The 24,320-nt window shown below is 40.0% G+C and overlaps 1 non-coding gene across 1 annotated transcript; it reads right to left on the bottom strand.

The window, feature by feature from the left end:
* Nucleotides 1-2,573: 2,573 nt before the first annotated feature.
* LOC144374367 (U6 spliceosomal RNA) lies at nucleotides 2,574-2,680 on the bottom strand. Its single transcript, XR_013433801.1, has one exon. It is a non-coding gene; the product is annotated as a U6 spliceosomal RNA (small nuclear RNA).
* Between the last annotated feature and the right edge of the window lie 21,640 nt (nucleotides 2,681-24,320).

Below are 24,320 nucleotides of genomic sequence, written 5' to 3'. Positions count from 1 at the left end.
CTTTGTTTACTTATCTTCTTGAAGGCATCTCAGCCCAGAACAGCATATATGACATAATGAAAGTTCAGTAACAGGTGCTGAATGAGTTAATAAATGCACATTCAGAAGATGAGCTGAATGATTATTTCTATTTACAGGATAAAAACCCTTCCAGATGATGTTAGCTATGTGCCAGAGATGTGTAGGTGAAAGGGTACAGTTGTTGTGATTGACTTATGCTTAATGATTTCTCCTGTCATATCATGACAATATCAATATCTTGAGTGAATTCATTTTTACAGAGATTTGAGTTTTATGGAATAAGAGCCTTATGAAAAATTGGTTTTGTTTCTAGACATGTTAAATGTAGCTCAGTGGCTCTTGATTTTAAAATAGAGTGCAAATATCAATTTGGCTTTAGACTGTATTAACCTCTGAGATTTAGGTGTGCCTGCTGACTACAACAGGCTTTTCAAAAATTTACATAGATCCAAGAGACATAATGAGAAAAACAAATTGTGCACACAACTGATTAAGTCAAGCTGTACACATAAGATAAATGTGTGCATAACAGTGATGATAAAGGTGGCTGCCTTTTTTTTTTTTACTGTATAACAGGTGAGCTATTATGTTCTTTACAGAAATCTTATACACACATTCTCTGATATAGGGGTAATTTTTGGGGGGGGTTACCAAGGATTGACCCCAGAGGTACTTAACCACTGAGTCACATCCCCAGCTCTTTTTTAAATATTTTGTCTAGAGACAGGGTCTCAGTGTCTTTTTAAGTTGCTGAGGCTGCTTTAAACTTACAATCCTCCTCCCTCAGCCTCTAGAGCCACTGGAATTTCAGGCATGTGCCACAGGCTACAGGATTAATTCTTAATTCTTTCACAGTGATGTTGCAACTGAGTCTTAAATGTTAAGAAAATGACAGTTACTGTCAAGTAACTGAGAATCAGATCAAACCTGGGAATGGATCCAGAAATGTTTTTTAAACTATTGTTTCTCTAAATATTTTTTAATAATAGGAAGTTTCTACAAAGTAGCTCTTTACTCTGTACTTATCCTCATTTAAAACCCTGGGAAGTACTTTTGTGTGAGTGTGGGGGGGTGGTGGTACTGGGTATTGAAATCAAGGCCACTCAATCACTGAGCCACATCCTTGGCCCTTTTTGTATTTTATTTAGAGACATGACCTCATTGAGTGCTTAGCACATAGCTTTTGCTGAGTCTGGCTTTGAACTTGCCATCCTCCTGCCTCAGCCTCCTGAGCCACTGGGATCACAGGTGTGCCATGAAGGAAAAAACTCTGGGAGATTCTGAGAATAGAATGGGTATATTAACAGTACAACCTTGGTTCAACATCAGGAAAGAGGTTGCTTATTCTTTTTAGCTCTCTCTCTTTTCTATTTTACCTAAGATGCATTATTTTGAGATCCTGCTGAGGGTGTGGTACAAACTGTTTCCTAGCCTCTCCCAACCCATCCACAAGTCAACACAATGTGATTCTTCTGGCAGAGCACATGCATATACAGGTTAATATCCAGTTTCTTGCCTGTTAGATTAGCAGGTACCAGGGGCAGAAGGTTCTCTGAGTTTCAAAGCACAGCCAGGCAGAGAATCTGGGGGAAAAGGTAACAGTGGAAGAGGATTGGAATGGTTAGTGCATGTGTGAGCCCTTAAAAGGTGTTAAGAGAAGAATCCCATAAATATTTGGGAAGAACTGCAGGGGAATGGAGTCTTTGGGTTAACATCTGGGAGCAAAATCTATACATTTTAGTTATTATGGTTAATTTGCAGTATGTAATGAAAGATAAACTTTTTTGTCATAAAAGACTGTAAAATGAATTAAACTTCTAGCAACTGGAAATGAAGAGAATTGTTGTAGTGTTAGTCTCCATATACCAGATAAGTAGAAAGAAGGAGAAGCAAAGGGAGATTCAGGAGCAACAGAAACAGCAGGAAAGAAAGATAAAAATAATTTGATGAATAGACCATCACGTTAAGTGAAAAAAGTCAGACTCAGAAGATTAAGTGTCAGATATTTTCTCTCATATGCCGAAGCTAGAGAGGAAAAGGGAAAGCAAAGGTAAGGGTGAACTTTCTTAAAAATCAAAGGAATATCAAAAGAGGAAAGGCACCAAGAGATGGGAGGTAGGGAGGGAGGGAAGAAATGCTGGGAGGTGATATTGGCCAGATTGTATGGTTAGATTGTGTGCATATACAAGTATATAAAAATAAATTCCATCAATATATATAATTATAATTCACCAATAAAAATATGGGAAAAACAAGCATTGAAAAGATAATTAAATTACAAACAAACAAGAATTTAATAGGCTGGTAGAATAGAGAGATTGGAAACTGCCAGGACTGTACAATTTATTACTTACTTCTATGAACATATGTTTCAGGTAACAATGAAAGGTTATAATCAGTTTTATTTATAGTGTTCATTCAGACATTCTCAAATAATACATCTCAGACTTTAAAATTTCTAAGTCTTACTATAAACATTTTATATCAGTAGGCTCTATTAGAATTTTGAGGCCCATAATTAGGTCCAAGATTTCAGAGATCTTTTTTTAAAATAAAATATGGAACACTTCATGAATTTGCATGTCATCCTTATGCAGGGGCCATGCTAATCTTCTCTGTATCATTCAAATTTTAGTATATGTGCTGCCAAAGTGAGCACTTGCAGAAATCTTAAGAAGACTGCTTAGGTTAGTTCTCCCTAGAGAAAATAGCCATGTAGCAGTAACTGAGAAATCATAAATTGCTTTTCTTTATAGAGCTGTAATTGTCCTGACAGAATTGTGAGACTATTTTAATGTTTACATCTGCCCTGAAGGAAATGTTCCTTTTATAAAATGGATATAGACTACTAGTCAAAATCCATTGAGGTGTCCTAGAAGAAGTGTCCGTGCGGGAGGTCAAATGTGTGGACACCTGTTCAAAGGTACAGACAGCTGGTGAACAGAACCTAGTATTTCTTGAACAGAAATATTTTTGGGCTTAAAACCAATAAAAACCACTGCAGTCTCTTTCTGGTGTTTATCAAGCCACTATTTGTTAAGTCCTTTGTGAAGAAATAAGTAATAATCAGCCTTCACCTACAAGGAAGCGTGAAAAATGAAGATACCATTTCTCTTTAAGTAGGTTATATTTGGAACCTGCACTTGTGGCCACACATAAAACCCACAGTAACACCCCCTACACACACACACACACACACACACACACACACACACACACACACACACACAATGTCAATATCTTGGGGGCCTGACTCCATGCCCAGCACATACTTTGGGCTCCATGGATTTTGTTTGTTTACAGAATGGTTGGGTCCTTTTATATTGAGAGCTGCATGCCAGCAGATCCTACCAACTGTGGTAGTTTCTCATTGCTTACATAAATGCTGCAGAGCCTCAGTCTCATTTTTAGTACATTTTTGAAGATTTTCATGAGACCACTCATGTTCAGCCTAATTACCCTCCATCATTTAAGAAGAGAGATATTTGAACAAACAAATAGGTTTTATTATTCCCACTATCTTTAAGAAATTGAGATTATTGCCTTGTTTTTGATCCAGCTTCTAAATGTGGCTACCTTTTAGGTTTTACTTTTAGTATTTCTATCTTGATTGTAGAAGAAAGCTTTAGCTGTAGAAATAGCAGTTAACTAGGAAACTGTGTGTTGAAGCTGTCCGAACAAAGGGCTTCCTGTCGATGCATCCCTCAATTTTCAATTTTCTTTTATTTTGTCATAAAGCTTTTAAATGCATAAATGTTTCTCTTTAATCATAAATATTTACTTAGCATAAAACATGGCAGATTCTATTTTTCATATTACTTCTTTTCTTTAAAATAACTCTGCATGAGGAGAATTAAGAATCATTAAGTAATTGGTTTGAATGTGTAATATTCTGGGAACTTTTCACAGCATCAAACTGCCTTTATTGGTTTGCTCTCTTTTCTCCTTCCTTGACACTGATTATCTCAAAAGATGCCTGTATTGGATTCACTGGATCTGGAAGGGGAAAGGAGAGGGGAGAGAGAAGGAAAGAAGAAGAGAGGAGGATGGGAAGAAGGAGCACATTGGGAAAAGGAAATAGACACATTTAAGTAAATTCAAGTGCCTTTGCGGAATTATTGAAAGCTATATATTTCTTTGCATTATAGGTAAGGGGAAAAATTAAATGCACCCCACTTCAATTCATGGAAATAAAATACATCCTCAAAGAAGCCCTTTTCATCCATAACAACTTTATTATTCCATTATTCATATCAATTTATTTTCAATCTGCTTGCTTGTTCATAAGGGTTCATAGCTAAAAATCTTACTTACATACAGCCAAAGAGATATATTAGGACAATCCAAACCATCTAGATTTTTATTTCTGGAAAGGGATACATATTTTTGAATAAATAATTACATAGGAAAGACAAGTCTATTACATTTTCATTGATTCATCACACGTTATGTGCATTTTTCTCTAACGCACACCAGATATCATTTTTAAGTGCTACCACAACTTCATCCCTTAAAAATCAGCTTATTTGCCATTAAGATGTTTGCATCAGACACCATTTCTGCACAATAGCTTTTCAAAATATAAGCCTCATACAAAGATGACATTAAACATTCTAAATGTGGTCTGGCAATTTACATATTGAAAAAAAAACACACATCTTCCTCTGTCCTAACAAATAAAAGTAAAAATGATCACTGAATAGAAACGATAAACAGAGAGACAGAGAGAGTAATTTACACCTTCACCTCCAGGATTAATAATAAATTGGATATAATTGAAAAATTTCTACATAATTCATTACTTTGGATGAAGATAGATTCAAAGATTTTTCAATAAGAAAGGAAAAATGCACAGAGAATTGTATTTGTAGGTTCAAATACAGATGCAAAATTATGCCAAGATTTCATAATATATTTCTATTGATAAACACTATAGTTAAATGAATAAAAAATGATGAATTATATTATTTATGTAACCATAATTCTATAATTCTCCTTTATTAGGATCATTTGAATGAATAGTATCATATTTTATGCACAATATTCAAATAATAATTTCATGAATAAAAATATTTGGGGAAAACTTCTTTAAATAATATTTTAAACAGAAACATATTTTTTTGCCTTTAACAGACTAGAATATAGTTTGTCAAGCATGTAATTTTTGGAGGGAAAATGTGTATTGTAATTTAGAAGGTACTATTACATGACAGAAGCATTTATTTAAAATTAAGAAAGTTTAGGATTTAGTATTAAAAAGTATCATATAATTGCAGGAATTACAATGAAAAAAGTAGTGTAATTGATAGATCTCAATGTGCTCATATAGATTAAGCAAATTCTTAAATATTTATGAAAAAGTTTTGATTAATTTTAAAGTAATATTTCTTATAAATTACCACTGACATAATGACAGTAAATTTAGCAGCAAATTCCCAGTCTGAAGTTTTGTTTTTTGTGCTTTCAGTTACATTCAATGAAATTGACAATTTCAAAGATAAAAAACATGTTAAGTTTAAAATGGAAGGTTTTTCTGAGTAACAAGAAGAAATATCACACTATCCCACTTCATCCCACCTGGGACAAAAATCATCCCTTAGTCCAGCATACTATTCAGTGTATTCTACTTTGCCATTAGTCATTTCATAGTTGTCTTGATTATCAGATTGACTGTAACATTGCAGCAATATTTATGTTCAAGTAACATATATTTTACTTAATAATAGCCCCAAAGTACAAGACTAGTAATACTGGAATTGAGACATTTCAAAGAGAAACTGTACAGTTTTTCCTTTAAAAGAAAAGATGAAAGATTTTAATTTAATAAGGAAAGAAATAAATCATATGCTGACATTGCTAAGAACTGTCATAAGAACAAATCTCTATAAAATTGCAAAGAAGGATATGTGAATATTTCCAGTTTTATTCTCATACTTCAAAATGAAAAGACATAAAATACTTAGTTAAAATGGAAAAGGAAAAAATGAAAGAGGCATTAAATCTGTGTATTAATGAATAGAAAAAAATTAGTAAATATAGGATTTGACATTATCTGTGCTTTCATGCATGCACTGAGATTTGCAATATATCTCCCCCAAAGATAAGTGGTGCTACTGTAAATAAATGCAGTTGGCTTCTTAATGAAGAAATGCATAAAATGAAATAATGTCTTAAAATAGTTTCTATTGAGATATCTATAAATACTAGATATATTTGAATCCAAAATTTATTAAAATTAAATGCTAATGCTAATTATTTTTTTAATCATTAAGAGATTAAAATATCAAAGCATAAATTATAAATAATTAAATTAAATAAATTATTTGTATTTAAAGAACTTTGTTTTTTTCTTTCTACAGGTTTTTAAAATTTATATATTACAGCAGAATAAATTACAATTCTTATTATACATATAGAGCACAATTTTTCATATCTCTGGTTGTACACAAAGTATATTCACACCACCTCATGTCTTTATACATGTACTTTGAATAATAATGTTCATCACATTCCACCATCATTTATAACCCCATGCCCCCTCCTTTTCCCTCCAACAACTCTGCCTTATCTAGAGTTGGTCTATTCCTCCCATGCTCCCTCTTCCTATCCCATTATGATCCAGCCTCCTTTAATCAGAAAAAAAATTGGACATTTGGTTTTTGGGGATTGGCTAACATCACTTAGTATTATCTTCTCTAATTCCATCCATTTACCTGCCAATGACATAATTTTATTCTCTTTTATTAATAAGTAATCATCCATTTGTGAATATGCCACATTTTTTAATCCCTTCATCTATTGAAGGGCATCTAGGTTTGCAGAACAGACTTTTAAAAAATTCTTCCTTAGTTGTAGATAGATACAATATCTTTTTTTTCTTTTTATGTATTGCTCAGGATCAAACCCAATGTCTAATACATGCGAGGCAAGTGCTCTACAACTGAGCCACAATCCCAATCCCTACAGAACAGATGTTTAGATTTATTTCCCTTCATATGGACATGAAATTCAAGGATAATTGTTTTCTTAGCATTTTAACAACAGAATAGCATTATTTCTATCCCTAGGTGGTAACTATTCATTTCTGATACCAGATCATCTCTTCTTATTACATCAAAGTTAGAAGAAAAAATATGCTAATAGGTATTTTACCAAAATTATAAAGCAAAAGGTCTTTTATGCTATATTATTACCTGTTCTTATACTTAGGCTTGAGTGAAGGAAACAACAGAAAACTAAAAAAAAGGAAAAAAAAAGAAAAAATTTCTTGGTTTTGAACATGTCTATATAATCATCACTACAGAGGAAATTTTAAGATTCATTGTTACAATTATTTTAAGAATTAAAATAGACAAAGTTTCATACATGTTGAAAAAAGCAGCTTATTCAGATTTTCTATTTGATTAATATGCAGAGATATCATAAGTAGTTATGTAGAGAATCCTTGGTATGTCTGAGTAATACATTTATAAGATTCTTAGAAGGATCTTCTAACCCAGAACCTTCTTGTTGACAGCTGGTAAAATTATTAGCTGAGGATTTTTCATCATCCTCTGTATATTGTTTTATAGCACAGTCCATGAGACTTTGAGCTGTATCTCTCAAGTTCTTTCTTTATCACAGGAAGGTTGAACTAAATCTATCTCTGAATCTTCTTACTAAAATAAACTTGTAAAACTATGGTTGATATAAATGCAGGTGTATTAATCAAGTCCCAGTTCAGGAGGGACAACTGCATAAGTTGAATAAGGATATGTGAAATACAGGAAATAATGCTATATGACTTTGGTATTGAATGTGTGCACCCAGGCATGTTTGTGCATGTATGGTGTGAGTGTTGGCAACAAATTCAATATGAGAACAGTTTTGGGCTTAAGAAGAAATTCAATTGTCAATGAAATAAAATTATTCATTTTATATTTTAAACTTCTTTTATTTAACAGCTTAGTTATTGTTTATCAGTTTTTTTATTTTGCATTTGAAGATATTGGGCCAATAAAATAAATTTTCATAAACTTTAAATTGCTTTTGCTTAACTGTGGTTACACATGTCATGGTTTTCTTGAAATTTCCAAGGACACTTTTGTAATAAATAAAAGAGAAACCAAGTAGTGAAATTATCATAATGATTGATAAAATATGACAGAAATGCAATTGAGTCATTTGTTAAAGAGATAAAAGTCTCTACAGATTTGTGAGAGATTTCCAGAGCAAATGAGAGAAGGCTACAAAAATTCAGGAAGTGGTGCCATGTGGTATGGGGGCCACAAGTAGGTGAAGAGATATGTAGATACAGAAAATAAGGTAATATCCAAAATTAATATCTATTTGATAGAAAGAGTTAGAATGAGGAGATTTTATGATTTTTTTCTAAATATTTTTATAGAAAATCTGGAAAACACAGAAAAAAGACAACATTTTTAATATGTTAGAATTGACTTATGATTTGAAGAAAGAAATTTGTTTCTTGGTAGAAATACTAAACATGTTAAAAGAAAAATATGAACTCTAATGAAAACATATTTGAATTAATTTTTAAAATTCCATTTATAGCATTATATCTGACATATTTCTCTTACATATATTGGGTTGACTTTATATTCTCCACATTAATAAATAGTGGTGTTCATTCCAAACAGCAATGATACTTCAATTAGTATTTCACAGAGACATACCTGATGCTTTTTCGTTATTTTAATATTAAGATACATGTAAACTAAGGGTACTTTTTAATTTAAGCTTGTTTTTTCCAGACTTTTTTATTTAATTTGTTTTTTTTAATACACTAGGCACATTAATTTTTCTTTTATAGATGAGGAAATTGAGAAACAGAGATGTGCCCTGCAGTCACACAGTCAGCAGTGACAGAGACAGGATCTGCAGCTGGCTCCTTACTGATACATCATACTTTAACATTATTTCCTGTTTCATCTCACACCATGTTGTGATTTGTATGAAACTACAATCAGAAATTTTCAGAACTGAATAACTAAATTTAAGTACTTAAAAGATTGCAAGATAGAATTAATTAAAATCTAAAATTCTTTCAAAAGTTAAAGACTGTATTCTGTACAGTCTTTTTCTGTACAGAATTCTATACAGAATACTCTACCTAGTCACAAAACTGCACATACTTTCTAGAAAAGAATTCTAAAATTATCTAAATATAATTTTATATTCAAGACTGGAAATACACACATTAAAAATATTTTCATATCATGGTTAAATATCAAATGGAGCTTTCACATTTTGTGTTTCTTTATTGTCATTTTGAAGATATGTTTTTGCCCTTGGAGAAGCTAACTGCTTGTTTGTGGAGGGAAAAAAATGTTTTTATTCAGTCCTTGAATATTTGGTACTACTGTTGTTGCAACAACTAATTGTACCAAAGAGCTAACTTAGCACCCTATATTTCCCTCTTCAGTTATTTTCAAGAGTTATTATTCATTTTCTGAAAAATAATTAATACATTATTTCTTCAAATGCAAAATACAGTATTTTTATGCCTTAATATTTTAGTATGCAAGAGTCAATATTTTGTCTAGCTTTCTTTGCAGTATAGAAATGTCCAAAGAGGTACATTTAAAATTTCCTAATAGTATAATTCTCAATATTAACCATCTTGTGAAATGTAGATTGAAATTTTAGGATAATAGCCTATTTGTGAAAATATCAATTTAGAAAAAAATTATTGTCTCGGATTTTCTTTTAAAGAGTCTAATTTTTTGACAAATATCACCATAGATGAATCACCAGCAGTGTACATTCCAAGAAGAGTTTGAAGATTTTTCTGTATATTTTTAGTGTATGTTGATTAACTCTGGACATTTTGAGGAACTTTTTTACAAAACAGAAATTGGTTAATGGGTTACTGAAAATTTTATTAATAAATTGATATATTATGATAGTTTTCCTAGGGCTTTTCTACCACAATATTATAGGAGAAGGGTCAGACCATGAGCAATTATCTTGCACCTAAAACATTTTTTCTAATTAGGTTTTAACCTAACAATTTCTAATAAAAGTATAAAATTTAGAAACATTGAGTGTTATAGAACTCAGCCTAAATGTAAAATTGGCAAATGTATAAAATTAATCATCGAAATAATATTCCAAGATTCCATATATTCAGAAGGAAATTATAATCTAAGGCCTTATATTTCATTCACAGAAAATGATTTTAGATTCAATTACTATTTAGGGTTTGAGTGTGATGACCAAAAATGGCAAAGGAATTTACCACACCATTGTCAGTGGTGACCATCCTGTGTAAATATCACTCAGATGGCTTTCCAATTTTTAATGGTGATTTTAGAAATATTTTATAGTGTATGTAAACATTTTCAGATATTTAGCATAAGAATATCAATGTTACCTATTTTGTATTATTGTAATATTAATACTGTTTATTTTTTATAATTTATAATGTTAAATGAACTATCCATATAAAAATAATTGAAAAATTGCTTGAATTAGAAAATGAAGTTTACTAAGTCATTTTAACTGGATGTTAATTAACCTCTTAATGGGGCAGATTTTAATATAGAAATCTCTGAACTTCATACCATCTAGGGGATGGCTTTTATGTTTCTGAAATACTCTTTATTACAGCCATTGACTATATTATAGTTCTATGCCACCGTAAAAAAAAATTTTGGCGAGAGAGTCAAATAAAAAAAATCCAGCTAAAAACCACTTAAAATTTATAATTGTGGTCACAGGGTTTTATTAAACACCACCTGTCAGATACCTGGCTTTTAGGCAGTGGGCTCTTGAGGAATATAATTTCGCAGGCCAAGATTTCTCCTGAATTCCAGCCTCATGAAATATCCCCTTTTCCCCCACATCACGGTCCTCTCTCCAAAGCCATCCCATAATCACAACCACAACCTAGCCCTGTCCCGCTTTTGATTGTTTCCATCCTGTGCAACAGGTGAAATCACCAGACCCTGATCCAGAAGTGCTGGTATCCCCAACCCCACCCCTTCCCTAGCTGTGTGGTTGGGGTAGGTATTTAATCTTTCTAAGCCCCATTCGTCGAACACTTATTGTCTGCTGGTCCCTGATTAAATATTTTACATGCATTGTCTCATTTAATCCTCAAAGTAGCCCTGTGAGCTCGGTACCATCGTTAACCTTGAATTTGGCTAATAGGAAAACCAAGACCAGAAGGACGAGGCCCCTCATTATAACCATTGACCACTGTGCCTGCCTTAGTGGCTAAAGTATCCAGCTAAAACCACTCTGTCCTCCACTCAGAGACGTGACCCATCTTCTTCTCCCTTTCACTCCAAGGGAAGAGTTCAAAACCAGCTGTTGAAGCAGTGTCTCCCCACAGCCTCGTGAAGATGCCCCCTCCTTTCTTTTTCTGATCTCTTCTCCGGCCTCTGACTACAGCTCTTTCCCCAAGCAACTGTGGTCTCCTAGAGCTGCCAGAATAAGGTAAAAATATAAAAGGAGCAGATTCATGACAACTTGGGAGAATTTACTATCTTTGTGAAATCAGGACATTCCACAGAAAGAGCCATGCAAAGCCTCAAGAGCAGGCCAGAGCAATGACTTTGGGCCCATGTTCAGGTCAGCTACAGAGACCTGTTCCCAGGACACAGCATAAGGGGAGTCTTTGGGTGTCCATCTTTATCAGGATTGAAATTCAAATCTGAGATTTAGCTGGAATTCACTAGCGTGGTTGTGAAAATTATAAAATATATACTGGGCACAGTGGTGCACACCTGTAATCCCAGCTACTCAGGAGGCTGAGGGAGGAGGCTTGCAAGGCCAGTCTGGATAACATAGCAAGACCCTGCCTCAAAATAAAATAGAAATGACTGGGGATGTATCTCAGGGTAGAATCCATCTGCAAAGTACTGGATTCAATGCCATGTACCACCAAAAAATTTAAAAATTAAAACAATTATATGTACACACACACACACACACACACACACACACACACATACACATAGATATACATATGTGAAATGTGTCTATAAAAGTTAGAAGATCCAGTGCCCCAAGGCCCTCGAATGCTTTCCTAAGGCATTTCTGCCCTGGGAGGCCCTTCATGGGCACCACTGGTGGGTGTCACTGCAGTGCTGCCAACTGGTTCCTTCTAATTCAAAGGGGTGCCTCCCTTCCCTGTGTGTCCCCCTAGTCCCAGATAGAGTGTACCTGGAACAGGGAAGGAAGAGGTCTTCCTGGAGGTAGCGCAGAAATATCAGTATTAAATGTTAGGGTCCCTGGCCCCCTGCACTGGTGTCCCTCAGGGGGCTGCTTTGGGGACCTGCAGTCTCCATGGTGCTATTTGCTTTTGTTATGGTTGGAGATGTGATTCTGTGCAGCTCAGAGAGTCAGGGACTAGAGTTGTACTCACCTAACATCGACTTTCCAGAAAGGATGGAAACCCCACAGGATGAGAGCCCCAGGAAAAGGAACACCACCAAGGGATATGCAGGTAACTAGGCATTCAAATAACTCTGCCTTAATGTAACTGTCAAGTACCTAGGAGTGAATGTGAGGGGGTTGGATAAGAGGGAGGATCAAAAGCTCCCCTACTTACTTAAGGTTTCCCTTATTCCCTTAAATGTCAGCCTCAAACTCACCACTAATTAACCCACCACAGATTGCCAATGGGATCTACGACAACTGTAAGACAGAGATGTGAAGCCCTAATTGACTTCCCTCAGTGCATCCTCCATAGCCATTGGGACACCTTTAAGTCCTAAGCGAGCCGTGGGAGCCCCCACGGTGAGATCCAGCTTCCTCCACAGCTTCAGTTCCTGCTCCTCTGCCCCTTCCTATGCCACACAGTCACTTGGGCCTCCTATAGTGCCGCAGTTCTCACCTCCGTGCTCTACTGTCCTTCCTCCAGCCAAGAGTCCTGCTCCTTCCTCTCTGCCTCCCTATTCTGGGAGGATTTCCCTAGGGGCCCCCTCCATTTACACAGCCCTCTGGGTACCCACAGTAACCAGGCTCCCGAGTCACTGCCTTCCCCTTTAACTACATGTGCTATCTCAAAGTTCCATGGGCTCTTTCTGCACAGTGGAGGGCAACACTCATATTGTGTGCATGATGACATCAACCTTGCTCCTGTCCCTGTCTGATCAGCACTTACTGATTCCTCATCTAGAGACAGTATATTGCACAGAGGCCTGGCACTAGCTATCTGAAGGCCAAATCTGCAGCATGACCTGTTTGTTTAATGGGCACATTTATTTCTCATGGTGTTCATTTTTTTAAAAAAGAATTTCCAACAGTTAACAATCAGGGTATTTCCCCTAAATGCCTACATTCCTGGTCCCTAAGTAAATGCACACTGCTTTACCACAAGCAGAATCGGGGTAAAATGTCAGTACCCATCCTTAGTTTGAGCATGTACAGAGTCCTAGCACTCCTTCTTCTCCCCCAATTGAGGCAAGTCTCCATTACCATTGACCATTAGATTTCCACAATTGCTTTCTTAAGACAAAGAACAAAAACGAAATCTGCTTGAGCTTGTGTACCACCCAAAGTAGGTAAACAAGAGAGGAGGAGAGGGTCTCTATTTCAGGAAACCTGGGAAAAGGAGTATCTGAGTCCAGATCTGAAAACCAGTCCTAGATGTCCAGCTGGGTTGAAAGCTTTTTTCTTAGAGTAGCCATGATAAAAACAGACCCAGTTTGCCTCATCACTTCAGTTGCCTGCTGAGGAGGCACTGAGGGCACTGAGCTGTGACCACTAGTGGCTGTATTGGAGGTCACCATTTCTGGTCAGGCCTAAGGAAGGGATTTGGATAATAGCAACCAACAGAGTCAAGCCCTCCCATTTCTGAAATATACAAGACACTTATTTCTGGAGAGAGCCAAGCAAGACCTGGGTGCCTCTGCAACAATTGCTGACTTGGAGAAATAGGGACCAGAGCAACTGTGTGGCTCCAGAGGAGACAGTGAGGCTTCCTAAGGTCTTGTGTTCGGCACTAGGCCTTCAGCAATGTGGGCACATCTGTCCCTTACCCAGGAAGTCCTATGGACATCAACAAACCATGATGTATTTGTTGACTTACTGGACTTCCATCCATCGCTAGGGGGTGAAGGCTCCTGGGTACCACAGTTATTGAGAGCCCGTCCTGTTAGGAGCCATTTAGGTACTGATGATACACCTCAGGGAAAAATGAGGTTCAGACTACTGTGGATCTGATCCATGAGCAGGAAAGGCACAAAATCAACAAGAATACAGTCAGGTTTCCTAGAGAATCAGCAAAGAAATGATAGACAGAGCATCCCAGGGGAGCAAAGGTGGGGAGTGGAGTGAAGGGCCTTCTGAAAAAGTAATATTAACAAGGGATGCCTAGGAATTCCGAGCTCAGAGAGACAAACCACAAATGCAAAGGTCCTAAAGGGAAGAGAGTTGGTAAATTCAAGATGTACCAAACTTTTCCCCTCTTTACTACTCCCCTTCCAGCCCTCCCACCCTTGCACCCTCCTTAGCAGCTTCTCTTCCAGACGCCCTAAACCCTTCAACTCTCCAATCACTCTTTCATTCCCAGCTCCCCTCCAACATTCCACCATAACTTCATACTTCCCATCCCATCTCCACTCCACCATTCTTCCTCCATTGACCCTTCCTTTCCCTTCTCCATCCAACCATTCCACCCTACCTTGACCCTTGCCTTCCCTCCTTCCCTCCACCATTCCACCCACCCCTCACCCTTCCCAAGTGGCAACCCCATCATCCTTCCACGCTCCCACAACATTCTATTCCCTCTACCCCTCCACACTTCCTCCCTCCCCTCACCCATCACACTCCTCCTGAATCCACCCTTCTACCCTCACATAACCCTTCCCAGGAAATCCCCTCCATCCTGTCAACATTCCTCCCCCTTCTCTTCCCTCCTTCCCTCCTTCCCTCCAACCTTCTACCTTCCCAGCACCCTTCCCTAGGGGCATCCCCTCCAGCCTTCCACCCTCCCTCACCCTTCCCTTCCCTCCTCCCCTCCACCCTTCCACCCTCCCTCACCCTTCCCTTCCCTCCTCCCTTCCACCTTTCCACCCTCCCTCACCCTTCAATTTCCTCCTCCCATCCACCCTTCCACACTCCCTCACCCTTCCCTTTCCTCCTCCCCTCCACACTTCCACCATCCCTCAACCTTCCCATCATGCATTCCCTACACCCTTCCACCCTCCCTCATCCTTCCCTTCCCTCCTCCTCCCCACCCTTCCACCCTCCCTCACCCTTCCCTTCCCTCCTCCCATCCACACTTCCACCCTCCCTCACCCTTCCCTTCCTCCTCCACTCCACCCTACCACCCTCCCTCACCCTTCCCTCCCTCCTCCCCTCCACCCTTCCACCCTCCCTCACCCTTCCCATCATGCATGCCCTCCACCCTTCCACCCTCCCTCACCATTCCCTTTTCTCCTCCCATCCACCCTTCCTTTCTCCCTTCCCCTTCCCTTCCCTCCTCCCCTCCACCCACCCTCACCCTTCCCTTCCATCCTCCTCTCCACCCTTCCACCCTCCCTCACCTTTCCCTTCCCTCCTCCCATCCACCCTTCCACCCTCCTTGACCCTTCTCTTCCTCCTTCCTTCCACCCTTAAACCCTCCCTCACCTTTCCCTTCCCTCCTCCCATCCACCCTTCCACCCTCCCGTGACCATTCCCTTCCCTCCTCCCCTCCACCCTTTCAACCTCACTTCATTCTTAACAAGGGGCATCCTAACCACCCTTCCAGCCTCCTAAACTTTCTTTTCCCTCCTCCCTTCCACCCTACCACCCTCCCATTTCCCAAGGTGCATCTCCTCCACCCTTTCACCCTCCCTCACCCTTCCCATCCCTCCTCCCTTCCACCCTCCCTCCCTCACACTTACCTTCCCTCCACCCCTCCACCCTTCCTCTCTCCCTCACACCCTTCCTCCCTCCTCACCCTTCCCTTCCCTCCTCCCTCCACCCTTCCTCCCTCCCTCACCCTTTTCTTCCCTCCTCCCCTCCACCCTTCCACCTCCCTCACCCTTCCCTTCCCTTCTCCCCTCTGACCTTCCACCCTCCCTCACCCTTCCCATCATGCATACCCTCCACCCTTCCACCCTTTCTCACCCTTCCCATCCCTCCTCCCCTCCACCCTTCCACCCTCCCTCACCCTTCCCATCCCTCCTCCCCTCCAACCTACCTCCCTCCCTCACCCATCCCTTCAATCCTCCCCTTCACCCTTCCACCCTCCCTCACCCTTCCATTCCCTTCTCCCCTCCACCCTTCCACCCGTCCTCACCCTTCCCATCCCTCCTCCCCTCCACCCTTCCACCCTCCTTCACCCTTCCCATCATGCATACCCTCCACCCTTCCTCCCTCCCACACCCTTCCCTTAACTCCTCCCCTTCACCGTTCCTCCCTCCCTCACCCTTCCCTTCCCTCCTTTCCTCCACCCTTCCACCCTCCTCTCACCCTTCCCTTTACTCCTCGCCTCCACCCTTACACCCTCCATCACCCTTCCCATCATGCATACCCTCCACCCTTCCTCTCTCCCTCACCCTTCCCTTCCCGCCTCCACTCCACCCTTCCACCCTCCCTCACCCTTTCCATCCCTCCTCCCCTCCACCCTTCCACCCTCCCCTCACCCTTCCCTTTCCTCCTCCCATCCACCCTTTTACCCTCCCATCACCCTTCTTCAGCGGCACCCCCTCCACCCTTCCACCCTCCATCACCCTTCCCATCATGCATGTCCTCCACCATTCCACCCTTCCTCACACTTCTCTCCCTCCTCCCCTCCACCCTTCGACCCTCCCTATCCCTTCCATTTCCTCCTCCCCTCCACCCTTCGACCCTCCCTCACCCTTCCCGTCCCTCCTCCCCTCCACCCTTCCACCCTCCCCTCACCCTTCCCTTTCCTCCTCCCATCCACCCTTTTACCCTCCCATCACCCTTCTTCAGCGGCATCTTCTCCACCCTTCTACCCTCCCTCACTCTTCCCATCCATCCTCTCCTCCACCCTTCCACCCTCACTCACCCTTCCCATCATGCATGCCCTCCACCCTTCCACCCTCCCTCACCCTTCCCTTCCATCGTCCTCTTTACCCTTCCACCCTCCCTCAACCTTCCCTTCCATCCTCCTCTCCACCCTTCCACCCTCCCTCACCCTTCCCTTCCCTCCTCCTCTCCACCCTCCCACCCTCCCTCACCCTTCCCCTCCCACCTCAGTCTACCCTTCAACCCTCCCTCAACCCCCATTCCTCCTCCCCTCCACCCTTCCACCCTCCCTCACCTTTCCTTTCCCTTTTTCCCTTCAGCTTTTCATCCTCCCCTCACTCATCCCAAGGGGCATCCCCACCACCCTTTCACCCTCCCTCATTTTTCCCTTTTCTCCTCCCCTCCACCCTTCCACCCTCCCCTCACCCTTCCCATTTTTCCTCCCCTTCACCCTACCCCCCTCCTGTTTCCCAGCGTGCATCTCCTCCACCCTTTCATCCTCCCTCACCCCTCCCTTCCCTCCTCCCCTCCACCCTTCCTTCCTTTCCTCATCCTTCCCATATGTCCTCCCATCCATCCTTCTACCCTCCCTCACCCTTCCCTTTCCTGCTCCCCTCCACCCTCCCACCCTCCCTCACCCTTCCCTTCCCTCCTCCCCTCCACCCTTCCACCCTCCCTTTCCTTCCCTTCCCTCCTCCCCTCCACCTTTCCACCCTCTCTCACCCTTCCCTTTCCTGATCCTCTCCACCCTTCCACCCTCCCTCACCCTTCCCTTTCCTGCTCCCCTCCACCCTTCCACCCTCCCTCACCCTTCCCTTTCCTGCTCCCCTTCACCCTTCCACCCTCCCTCACCCTTCCCTTTCCTGCTCCCCTCCACCCTTCCACCCTCCCTCACCCTTCCCATCATGCATGCCCTCCACCCTTCCACCTTCCCTCACCCTTCCCTTTCCTCCTCCTCTCCACCCTTCCACCCTTCCTCACCCTTCCCTTTCCTTCTCCCTTCCACCCTTCCTCCCTCCCTCACCGTTCACATTCCTCCTCCCCTCCACCCTTCTACCCTTTCTCACTCTTTCCATCCTTCCTCCCCTCCACCCTTCCACCCTCCCTCACCCTTTCCATCCCTTCTCATTTACAACCTTCCCCCCTTTCTCACCCTTCCCAATGTGCATCCTTCCACCCTCTCTTACCCTTCCCTTCCCTCCTCCTCTTTACCCTTCCACCCTCCCCTCATCTTCCCCTTCCTTTTTCCCTCCCCCCTTCCACTCTCCCCTTACCCTTCCCATCGCGCATCCCCTCCATCCTTCTACCTGCTCTTCCTCCTTCTTTTAACACCTTCCTTTATTCTTCCTCTTTTCTCTTTTTTATTCTGTCTTCTGTTCCTTTTTCTGTTTTTTTTCGTGTTGTCTTCATGTCTTTCCTTTTCTCTCTGTCTCTCTTTCTCCTGTTTTTTCCTTCCTCTCTGTTCCTTCCTCTTAATTCTCTACTTTCCTTTATCCTCCATTCTTTCCTTTCTTCCCTCTACCTATTCCTCCTCTCTTTTTCTTCCCTGTCTCCTTCTTTTTTCCCTTTCCTTCTGTATTCCCTCCCCATTTTCCTTTTTTTCAGTACTTCTGTACTTCCTTCTTTCTATCCTACCTTCCTTTCTCCTGTTTCCTTTCTTTCACTCTCTTTCTTTTTTTCCATTTTCTCTCTTTTGTCTGTCCCTTTTTATTTTCTCTCCTCTCCTCCCCTTACCCGAATCACATATGCTCATTACGTGGTACTTCCTCTTGTGTCCTGCAGCTTTCCCTCATATGTGCTCCCAGTGCTCTCCTTATAGTTCATTTATGCTCTCTTTGGAATCTGGCTCATGTTAACTCTGTAGTATGGAACTGCCACAGTGGACTGTGCTTTTATCTTCATTTCATGATTCAAGCAGGAACATGGAAGTATTCCACTCAAAGTAGATGATATTATTATTGCTAACAAGTCTTGGATTTGAGGAGGTGGATTGTATGCACAGAGTGCGCTAAAGGTGGGGAAAGGAGAAGACATTGATGCAGAGACAGATTGGTCAGTCAATGTGAGATCAGACAAAGGTGTTCTTTTTCTCTTTGTTTCAGCACTCCATAAAAGGAGTGTGAGGTGGGTGAGAGATGGATTCCAGGTTCAAATGGAAATTACTTCAAGTCCAAGCTTTGTGAGTTTGGTCACAGAAAGTGACGTTTCTTGTACTCAGTTTTTACTTCTTGAAGATGAAACAATTTTGTGGCACCTACTCCAGAGTTCAGATCAATTTAGAAATATATATATAGAACACTAGTGTTTTTCACATGATATGCAGCAAATTATTATGTTTTCAGCAAAATACGAAGGTCATCAGCTGAGACTAGGAAGAGTGAAAGAGAAATGAAGGTCATCTTGAAGACATGGAAGCCATCTGCTTATTGGTTATAGGATTCACATGAAAGACTCAAGATGATCAAATGGTTTTCTTGTGCCACATTTAATCACTTCAGTGCAGACATGGATTAGACCAGGGAGTCTCCACTCTGGCTGTACATTGGAATCTCAGTCTCAGTGTCCCCCACACCCCAATTCTGATTGCAGTCATCTGGGAAGAAGGTCTAGGATACTTTAGAAGATACCCAGTTGTGTTTGTCATGTTCCTGTCACTGTAACCAATACCTGGGAAGACCCATTTATAATTACAGTTTCAGAGGTCTCAGTCTATGATGGAGTGGCCCCATTGTCTTTGGACCTGTCCTGAGGATGCATATCATGGCCAGCTGAGCATGCTCGAGAGTAGCTGCTCCCGTCAGGGCTGCGAGTCAGTGAGAGAGAAGAGGAAGGGGCTAGGCTCCCACTCTCCCCTTCAAGGGCACACCCCAGTGAGCAGAAGACCTCCTAGCAGACCTGCCTCTTTTCACTGCCTCCCAATTGTACCAAGCTGGGGATCCAGCCTGTAAGCATGGGCCTCTGGGGGACAGTTAAACTCAAACTAGAGCATGGGAAGAGCTGGGTTTAAGTTAGGATTGGGGTCTTCCCAGGGAAATTCAGAAGAGTATTCAGGCATGAAGGGAAGGGCTAATTATGAAGAGTAGAATCTAAGATAAGGAAAAACTTGAGGGTTTTTGTGACAGACAATGAAAAAGTGGTAAGTCAAGGGCCAGAAGCTTCCAGAACAGAAGTGGGAGGCCTCTGTGAGAGCCCACTTCCACTGAACAAATAGCAACACAAACAATTAAGTCAGTTAGCACCACAGGGGGGTTATCTTTGCTCCAAGGACTCTTTTTTTTATGTCCAGGTAGAGGTTAGTATCTGAATCCTATTGACTTAAACTGGTTTTGTTCTGAAAGGATCACAGTGCTGACAGTTCAGATAAAGAGAACAGGATCTACTTGAACCAATTTACGTAGGAAAGCAAGCATTATGGAGTTTTAAGTGGGTTGCAAAATTGATGAGAGGGCAGAAGTGAGGCTGGATTTCCAGGAATGGATACTTGGTGGGGCTCCACTATGGAACTAGGCTTAGCAATTTTCACGCCCACCCTTGTCCTTGCCCTGCTCCTGTGTTCAGTCAGCATTCAAAGAGCAAAGAGAACCATGAAATAAGAGAAGGCCACATAGATATTCAGCAGTGCCACCTGAAGTCACCACTCATGGTGCTGCGTAGGTGAGGTAGAAATGTGCTAAAAGGTGAGGTGGAAAAGTGTTTTACCATACAAGATGTCCACAAAGTCCTTGAAGGTAGGATAAGCACATTGTTCAAGAGTTGTTGCCTGCTTTGTAAAATAACACACTCAATATAATATTCTTTATCATTCTGATACCTTTTGGGATGGAGTACTCTAAATTTAATGGTTTGTTAATCTTAAAAAATATACAGTCATACTTTTTCCCTGTTTTTATGATTTTTTTCCAGGTTGCCAATTAGACTCATTAATTTAAGAGTATCTTGCTGAACCCATGGGACATATTATTTGCAAGTATAAATAATATACTATTTAATCATAAGTTGATTCTGTATTTCTCAACATTGTAACCATTTTGTAGTCAAAACAGGTATGCCAACTTTCCTTTCCTTATAAAGTTATTTTTCAGAGAAAGACAAAGAATGAGTTTAAGAACAGATCTAGAGGAAATGCGAAGAACAGATGATTCATGGTAAAGCATTATTCTAACCAGATAGGAAAAAAGCAGGGTTTCAAAGAGCCACCTGTTCAGTTAAGTGGAATCGCCTGTTTAGGTTTTAAATTTCACTATCCTTATTTTCTTTGAAATTGTTTTCGGGTGTGCGCTCCTCTTTTATATTTTCTTTACAGCCTTTTCTTTGTTCTCTTTTTTTTGTATCCCTCAAGGCTCACAGGAAGTATCAACATTACTAAAAGCAACAGTCCATGTGGGGCCAGAGAGTCTAGATTTCAGCCTAGGCTCTCAAGTAAACTGACTGGGCCTTACATTTGCCTTTGTAACACCCATATAACTGTGTTAAGTGGAGAGAGGATCAAGGGTCTTCTCCATGCACTACCCAAATTTCCCCAGCACAATTTTTCAAAAAGACTAACATTTCCCTCTGGCACTATGTGGTCTATTATGAAATAGGAGAGCATGTGCATGCTTCACTCTGTTTACAGGTTCTCTGTTCTTTCTTTGGTTTATTTCTCTGTATGTATATATAGATATGTATATATGTATGTATATATATACTGGGCATATATATTATTATGCATATATTATGTATATGTGTATATATACACACATATATAATTTGGTCTTTTTAGATATAAATGACAGTAGAGTGTATTTTGGCATATTATACATACATGGAGTAAAACTTATTCTAATTAGGATTCCTGTGGTTGTACATGATATGGAGTTGCACTGATCATGCATTCATACACAAACATAGGAAACTTCTGATTCATTCTACTATCTTTCTATTCCCACTACCTTCCTTTCCCTTTGTCTAATCCAATGAATTTCTATTTTTCCCTCCCCCTCCCTTATCATGTGTTACCATCCACATATCAGAGAGAATATCTGGCCTTTGGGTTTTGGGGATTGGCTTATTGCACTTAGCATGACAGTCTCCAGTTCCATTCTTTTACCGGCAAATAATGCCATAATTACATTCTTCTTTATGACTGAGTCTCTGTTTGCTCTTAAACCACGCTGAATCAATTACTATTTACACTAAGGTTATTTTTGTTACTGTTCTAATGTTATACATGACAGTAAAATGCATTTTGACACATCATACATAAATGGAGTACAACTTCTCATTCTTCCGGTTGTACACAACGTAGAATCTCACTGGTCATGTAATCATATATGGACATATATGTCTAATTCATTCTACTGTCCTTCCTGTTCTCATATTCCCTTTTTTCCCATCACTCCCTTCTCTCTAACCCTAAGTACCTCAACTCATCCCTAGACCCTACCCTCTTATTGCGAATTAGCACCCACATATCAGAGAAAACATTTGTCCTTTGGTTTTCTGGGATTGCCTTATTTCACCTAGCATGATATTCTCCAGCTCCATCCATTTACCACAAATGTCATAATTTCATTCTTCTTTAAGACACAGTAATATTCCATTAGTGTGTATATACCATATTTTCTTTACCCATTCATCTGTTGAAGGGCATCTAGGTTGGTTCCATAGTCTGGCAATTTCGAACTGAGCTGCTATACACATTTATATGGCTGCATCTCTGTAGTATGCTGATTTTAAGTCCTTTGGGTATAAACCAAAGAATGGGATAGCTGGGTCAAAGTTGGTTCCATTCCAAATTATCTGAGGAATCTCCAAACTGCTTTCCATAGTGGTTGTACCGATTTGCAGTCCCACCAGCAATGTAATAGTGTGCCTTTCCCCCTACATCCTTGCCAACATTTATTTTTTTGCTTTATCTTTGATAATCGCTATTCTGACTAAAGTGAGATGAAATCTTAGGATACTTCTGATTTGTATTTCTCTAATTGCTAGAGGTGTTCAACATTTTTTCATGTATTTGTTGATCAATTGTACTTCTTCTGTGTATTATCTTTTCAGTTGCTTAACCCATATATTAATTGGGTTATTTTTTTTTCAGTGTTAAGTTTTTTGAGTTCTTCATATATCCTGGAGATTGATGCTCTATCTGAGGTGCATGTGGTAAAGATTTTCTCCCAATCTGTAGGCTTCCTCTCCACATTATTTATTGTTTCCTTTGCTGAGAAGCTTTTTAGTTTGGATCCATCTCATTTATTGATTCTTGATTTTACTTCTTGCATTTTAGAAGTCTTATTAAGGAAGTCAGTTCCTAAGCCAAAATGGTGAGGGCCTCCTTTTTCTTCTTTTAGACACAGGGTCTCTGTTCTAGTGCTTAAATCTTTGATCCACTTTGGGTTTTGTGCAGGGTGAGAGATAAGGATTTAATTTCATTTTGCTACATATGGATTTCCAGTTTTTCCAGCACCATTTGGTGAAGAGGCTGTCTTTTTTCCAATGAATGTTTTGGTGCCTTTGTCTAACATGAGATAACTGTATTTATGTGAGTTTTTTTCTATGTCTTCTGTACCATTGGTCTACATGTCTGTTTTGTTGTCAATACCATACTGTTTTTTGTTACTATGGCTCTGTAGTACACTTCAAGTTCTGATGTTGTGATATCTCTTGCTTTACTTGCTAAGGATTGCTTTGGCTATTCTGGGTCTCATTTCTCCAAATGAATTTTATGATTGCTTTACCTAGAATGTCATTGGGAATTGCATTAAATCTGTATGACAGTTTTGGTAGTATGGCTATCTTGACAATATTAATGCTGCCTATCCAAAAGCATGGCAGATCTTTCCATCTTCTAAGGTCTTCTTCAATTTCTTTCTTTATACACTAATATTCTTTGTATGTTTGTATAAGCCCTCCTCCTTTATTCTTCAAGATTTTCTTGCCTATTCTTGGCTTGTTGAATTTCCATATAAATTTTAGAATCAACTTGTTGTGTTCTAGTGTGAGGGGGGGATTTACTGGGAATTTATTGGAATTGTATTGAATCTTTAGAACAATTTGGAAATAAGTGATATTTTTAGTTTAATATATACCACCAAGTAAATCTTCTTTACCCTGGGATGTTTGAAGTTCTTAATAGAGAAGTCTTATACTTTTTTCTGTTGGCTTTATCTCTAAAAGTATGGTATATTTACAATTATATGATCAAACATTTTTCTTCTTGGTTATTTGCGGCAAACCCAAGGCCAACATCTTACTGAACACAGAAAAACTGAAAGCATTTCCCTCTAAAATTAGGAGCCAGACAACAATGCCCACTCTTATCACCCTATTCAACATAGTCCTTGAAACACAGACAGAACAATTAGGCAAGAGAAGGAAAATAAAGG

This window comes from Ictidomys tridecemlineatus, unplaced genomic scaffold (genome assembly GCF_052094955.1).
Source record: "Ictidomys tridecemlineatus isolate mIctTri1 unplaced genomic scaffold, mIctTri1.hap1 Scaffold_66, whole genome shotgun sequence".
Taxonomy (NCBI): Eukaryota; Metazoa; Chordata; class Mammalia; order Rodentia; family Sciuridae; genus Ictidomys; species Ictidomys tridecemlineatus.
The sequence above is the reverse complement of the archived record's forward strand: the minus strand, read 5'-3'. Positions and strand labels throughout refer to the sequence as shown.